Source organism: Phoenix dactylifera, chromosome 11 (assembly GCF_051530095.1).
Source record: "Phoenix dactylifera cultivar Ajwa chromosome 11, Ajwa_hap1_PhDact_Kaust_v1.1, whole genome shotgun sequence".
NCBI lineage: Eukaryota > Viridiplantae > Streptophyta > Magnoliopsida > Arecales > Arecaceae > Phoenix > Phoenix dactylifera.
The window spans coordinates 8,749,525-8,756,421 of record NC_143200.1 but is presented as its reverse complement, the minus strand read 5'-3'; positions in this window follow the sequence as shown (position 1 = coordinate 8,756,421).

Here is a 6,897-nt window from a genome sequence, read left to right as displayed (position 1 = left end):
ATAACATCTTTCATTAGAACCTTGGATAGCTAGACATGCTTGCTGAAAGAATAATCATATTTTCAACTTAGGAACCCAAGCTCTTTTGGGTCCTTGTAGGTTAGCTATAATTGTTCCTTTTGGAACCCATATTCTCTTAATAGCTATTTTGTCCATGAATTTACAGATTTTAGGATTACAAGGGATGTATTTCTGTATCCTCTTGTTGAATTTAACAAACTTAGATCGAACATGAGTAGTAGGAAAACTTTTAATTTTCTGTTTCTCCCTTTTTGGTTCATTAAATTTGTAATGTATAGATTTAGGGACAACAGAAGAGATTTTACTTAGCTTTTGTTTATGAGAATCTGTTTTAGAGTAATTAAAAACTGTTTTAACAAACATATTCTTAAAAGGTTTTTGGGTGTACCAAGGTTGATATCCTAATGTAACTTTATCAAATTCAGCTCCTTGATCATTTATCATTAGGTTCAATTTTTCAGAGCTGAGGGTAAATCTTTCAACAACAGGTTTTAATCTGTCAACTTCTTTAGTTAATCTTCTGTTATCTTCTGAAAGTAACTCATTGTTTTTCTTAAGTTTATCATGACTTTCAGTGAGAAGTTGATCTCTTTGATTTAGTTCTTGATTTTCTTTAATTAAGATTTCAGTTTTACTGGTTAGTTTCAGTTTTTCATCTATTAGAATTTGATTTTCAATCTTCAAGTTTTTGTTCTTACAAATAAGTTTCTTATATTCTAAATACAAATCAGAAAAGGCATCATGGAGTTCATCAAATGTAAAATTGCTTTCAGTTTCAGCATGTACCTCTTGTGCCACCAAGCATAGATTTTCAATATGATACTGCTCTCCTTCTACACATGATATTTCAGATTTGTTAGTGCATTCATATTTGTCTTCAAGCATATTCCATATTTCTTTAGCAGTCATGCAAGAAGATATGCAATTAAACTCATTCCTATCTAATGCACAATATAAAAGGTTCATGGCATCAGCATTCAATTGTGCTAAATCCTTTTCATTAAAAGTTTGAGAGAGTGTGTGAAGATCATTTATTATGATTTTCCATAAATAATAGTTTTGTGATTGAATAAAGATGCGCATGCGTGCTTTCCAATATGTGTAGTCTATGCCATTAAACAGTGGAGGCCTATCAATTAACTGTCCCTCTCCTAGAAAACTATCTATTTGAGTTGTCATGATCTTTGGCTCTTGATCGTGAGATCAATAATTAATCTTGAGCACCTGCTCTGATACCACTTGTTGCCCAAGGTGACAACCCAAGAGGGGGGGGTGAATTGGGTCTTTTAAAACCTTTTAAACTACTTCTAATCTTTTAGATTAATTATGCTAAGTTGTATGGATGCTTAGTGAAGCTTAACCTTAGCAAGAGTATGATTCTAATCTAATCAACTATTAAGCAGTGGGTTCAATAAAAGATTAGTCTAATTTTGCCCTAGTATGCTATTCAATTTAATGATTGAGTAAATTGATTATGCTTGCAACTAAAGGATGCACGAAGAAGAGTTAAGCAAGCTTAATATCTAAGTAAGTGAGTGAGGAGGTCAGTCAACAAAGAGCATCACAAACACAACAAAAATATAGTGGTTCGGTGCACCCCAGCACCTACATCCACTCCCCAAGACCTCTTGGGAATTTCACTATAATCCTACCGATTACAGCCGGTTGTTTTACAAGCTCACAACCCAACTTGTTGTTTTACGAGCGCACAACGAACTCGGTCGGTTTTCCCAGGCTCACCGACTAGAACCACTCCGATTGTTTTCCCGGGCTCACAATCAAACCCTTACACGTTGGTTTTACCCTCGGCTCACCAACAAACCTAAACCCCGTTGGTTTTCCCTTTGGCTCACCAACAAACCTTACACCGTTGGTTTTCCCTTTGGCTCACCAACAAACCTTTACCCCTTGATTCAATCCCGTGATTGAATCAAGTTACAAGATATTATAACAAAGTTTAAGATAAATCAAAGCTTCTTAAACAAGCAAATATAACACTATAAGCAAATAGAGTAAAGTGAAGTCCTCAAACGAGTTTGGAAGATGAAGGAGCTCGACTTCTTCTTTACTTGACCCTCTTCTGATTTGGCACGAAGTGGAGGATCACTGAGGCAGCACACGGATGGAGAGGAAGCTTTGGGATTCACTCGGATGCTCTTCTTCCCTCTATTTCACTTTGAATGGCCCTTTTGTGCTTTTGGGAGATTTCCCTTGTAATCTGTTTGGAATCTCTTCCCTAAAAGTTCTCTCCCACTTCCATGAGTTCTCCCCTAGCTCTCTTCTTGTTTTTATAGCTTTAGATGGAGTGGAAACAAGAATATAGCCGTTAGAGACAAAAATATAGCCGTTGGAACCAGTCTGCACCTCCTGACAATATTACCGTTGGGATCGGAGTCGACTCGCGCGATCAGGAGTCGACTCGGCTGTAGCGGGAGTCGACTCAAGCTTTTCCGGAGTCGACTCGGCAACTGTTCCAAATTTGAATTTTGTCCACTCGAGTCGACTCGACTATCCTGGGAGTCGACTCGAATCCCAGAGTCCGAACTCCCGATCCTCTGTCTTTTGGCTCGTCCAGTCTTGGAGTCGACTCGAACTTCCTTGGAGTCGACTCGGCTCTCAGTTTTCGAAAGTTGGTCTTCTGCCATCTTAGTGTAGTGCTGCCTTGGAGTCGACTCGAGCTGTCTGGGAGTCGACTCGAATCTCAGAGTCGGAAAACTGATCCTCTGTATTTTGGAGCCGCGCTGCCTTGGAGTCGACTCGACTTGTCTTGGAGTCGACTCGCCTCTCAGAGACGAAAATACCGTCTTCTGTCTTGGGGTTGCGCTGTCTTTGGAGTCGACTCGGACTTTGTGGGAGTCGACTCGAATCTCAGTGTCCAAAAACTGCTTCTCTGAGTTTTCCCTTGTGTACCACTGAGAGTCGACTCTCGCTTTCTTTGTAGTCGACCCGACAACCATTGGAGTCGACTCGCATTCCTCAGGAGTCGACTCGAATCTCAGGGTCGAAAATCCCTCTCTGACTTTTCTGCCTTTTACACCCTGGAGTCGACTCGTTCTACTCTCGAGTTGACTCGCCAAGCATTGGAGTCGACTCGAATTCCTCAGGAGTCGACTCGAAGACTATTCTTTTAAATTTTCCTTGAATTTGCTCCTCCAATTTGAATCTTTTGAACTTGAGACTTGGGCCAATAACTTGTAGCTTTCTTCCAACTTTTCTTGAGTGCTTTTAGAGGCCTTCTTGTGTTCTTCCAACTTGCTATGTTCCTTGCAACATAAATATCTTTCTCCTTGCAACATAAACATTAGTATCTATACTTCAAGGTTTTGTGATCATCAAAATCAATCTATGAATCAATCTTTGGGTCATCAACGGGTATATTGGCTCACTGCAGACAACTAAGTGGGGGTAACTCCAATGTCATAATCCCTCATCAACCATAACGCTCTGGGCTCATCAATTTGGCAAATACCTAAGCTTCGATGCTACTGATCTTACCGAATGATGATGACTCTCTGACACACTCTGAAATAAGAGATGTTGCCCTATCCTATATTTTTTAAAAAATAGTCACATATTAATATTTGAAAAAATAAAACTAATAAAAAATTATTGCACAAATCAAAGATAAATACATACAACTATATCTCTCAACTCGTTCAAAATAAAGTTGCCATTTCGGTGGGTGTGAGTCATCATGTAGAACTCCACCTCACTAGGCTCCCTCCTATGCTCTTCCATCTTCAACAAAATGTATATAGGTAAGCTATATATCATCCATGATACGTAATATATGATAGAAGAGTTCTAAAGAGTTTCAAAAAAACTTACAAATTCATCTCTATGCTTCGCATAACTCTTCGAGCCTGATGTATAAGGAACTACCCGAGATACTCGTACAGCTTTACTAATGTTGGAATATGTCTGCTAAAAAAAGTAAACAATGTAATATATTCTTGTATCAAAATGTGATGATCATGACTTTTAATATTTGAAAGTTTCCACACTTTGAAATTTACGCATCGTAAATATTCGATGCATAGCCATCAGGAACCTTCATATTTTTTAGAATTATTAGGAAAAAATCTTTCTTTTGAGTAGACATTATGTAACTTGCAGGAGATATAAAATTTATCATTGGCAAGCTCTTTAGGATGAAGCTCTTGTCTTATGCCCATATCTTTCAAATCAAAACATGCTTTCAAGTTATCTTTGGTCTTTCCATCAAGATTTAATAATGTTCCATCAAATTATTATAAATATTTTTCTCTATATGCATTACATCAAGATTATGCTGAAAAAGACTATACTTCTAATAAGGCAAATCAAAGAAAATACTTTTTTTTCTCATAACTATTTCGTGTAAATGCTACCATTATGTCATCATCATTTTTCTGTCCAGATACACTGTCATTATTCTCAAAAAAGTTGTCAGCATCCTCAAAAATTCCTGCATCAAGTTGCTAGTAGTGATCTCCGCTATTAACCCTTCATTCATTGAGTTGCCAACATCCTCCCTTCCCCTTTTCTTTGAACATTTAGAGACTTTACCATAACTATAATTGATGTCATACATTTGGCTAAGAACTTCAATTTCAATTGATGAAAGGAGCAGATCACAACTTTTTAGTATCATCAAATAGATCATTCTGAAATCGAAATGGATGGTTTGCTTCTAACCATCGACGATAGCTCATATAACAGAACTTTCCTCGAATTGACAATGAGCACATGAATTTTTTCATATAATTGCCTCAGAAATCAAGAGATCTCTAATGGATGCAGCATCTGGCTCTCATCCCTTGCAACATCATGGTTCGGTTATAATTAAGTAGTTACCCGTGCAAATCCACTAGCTGAGTGGCTTATAATGGAACTTATTACAACAAGAAATCACTTCTATGCTTGTTCCTGCAAAATGATAGGCCTATAGGTAGACTATATGTCTAAATTACCATGGTATTCTCATCAGTATTAATGCCAAAACCTTCGAGTCTAAGGGTATGTTAGTCATATAATTTCAAGATGAGGAGTTTCAGCTTGAAAGGGCTATAGATTGGGACTTGAAGAACTTTAGCTTAGATATGTAATTCAGATTGGAAAGTGGAATAAAAAAATCAATAACAATTTTAAATTATGGACGTTCTTTCGATCCCTCTCTATACTAAGATGCATCTAGCTAGAGGCTTAAGAACCACTTGAAAGCTTGGGGTGAAGTAGGTTGATCCGCTCGACTCCCATAAAACTTCATGGGTCAGATCAATCCCAAACTCGAGTCTCCAAAAAATCAAGACAACTTATTGACACTAACTATTAATCTAATTTAGAAGGATTGCTAGACTTGTAACTAACCACTTTGGCTATCTGAAGTAGGTCCGGACAAGTTTCAGAAGCAAAATCTACCATATCCAAACTAATTTGTGCAATAAAAATTCTGAATGGCATAACTTTCATATACAATATTTATTTAGGACAAAAAAAATTTAAATATATTATTTTTTGAGATCTATGACGTGAAAACCCTCACTGGCTTTGGCCAACCATGTTTCAAGGACAATTGGGCTTTAGAAATGTAGTTATTTTATCATTTTTAAATTTTTTTAATAGGACTGTTTCTTTCAATTTATAAGGAATTTGGCAACATGATAGGAGATAAAATTGATATAGAAGTCTAAACCTTTTTAAAACGTTTTTAGTATTTTATGACTATTTCTACTAGTCATGAGAGCTGGCCATGCTCGAACTCGTTACCTTAACCGCAAGGAGGAGGATACCGAAGGCGGGGCTAGTGTTTGGAGTGAAGTCGTAACAAGGTATCAATACAATTTATCTCAGACAAAATGGTCTCAATTAGTACCTTAAAAATGGTAAAATAGAATCAACCAACGTCCTACGATTCCAAATAAAAACTCAATTAAATTTGATTCACATGAAAAAGAAAAAGATCAATTAATTCATTACATGAAACAAAATAGTTAACTAGAAAGAGGAATTCAATCCAGATTTTATAGAGGCAAACCTCATTAGTACAACAGAGGATATGTATAATATTTTTGTTTATCTACAAGGGAAGTAAATAACTTAGAATTCTACTTTTGAAAATTCTTGACATTCTACATTATTTTATTCTAAGAGATTTGAGTTGCATAGGTTGAAAAAAATTCTTTTCTTTTTCGACCAGTTTATGACTTGCACAGCTCATTCTGTTCAACCTAGTACTTGACCTATTTGAATCAGAAACTATGGAAGGAATGGTAGCAAGTACATGTTGGAGGATGGTGGTAGAGGTGGAAGGCCTTGAAATAGTAGTTGTTAAAGCCAACGAGGTTGCTATCGGGCCTAAAGATGGGTGCTCATGTAGGGATCAAAGATAAGGATGATAGCAGGGTTGAGCCCTAGGTTGAACAGTTGAGGCAGGATCGCACCACATGGTTGTGACCGACTTTTAGATGAAGGAAAGCGTGTGTTACGAGGCAAAGCAGCAAAAGAGGCCTTTGAATGGGGAGGGGATGGAGATCAAGGAGTGGGGTAGGATGGAGAGGGAGGGGTCAAGGAGGGCATGCATGATGGGTCTGAAGGGGGCAAAGGATCAGTTGCTGGTGCTAGCAGAGAAGAAGAGATGAGAGATTTAGTGGTAGGTATAGAATTAGGTGAGGATGGAAGAGAGAGGGGTTGAGTTTGGACAAAGAGGTGAAGATGAAGAGGAAGTGAGGAGATGTGGAGGACATGGTCGTGGAGTATGTCAACAAGGGGCATGCACATGAACCTCAGGAACTCGAAAATTTTGGTGTGATAGCAGCTCCTATACCTTAATTGCCGCAATGGTGAGTGCCTCAATATTAGCATAGAGGGGGATCTTTTTGGCCATTGACTATTGGA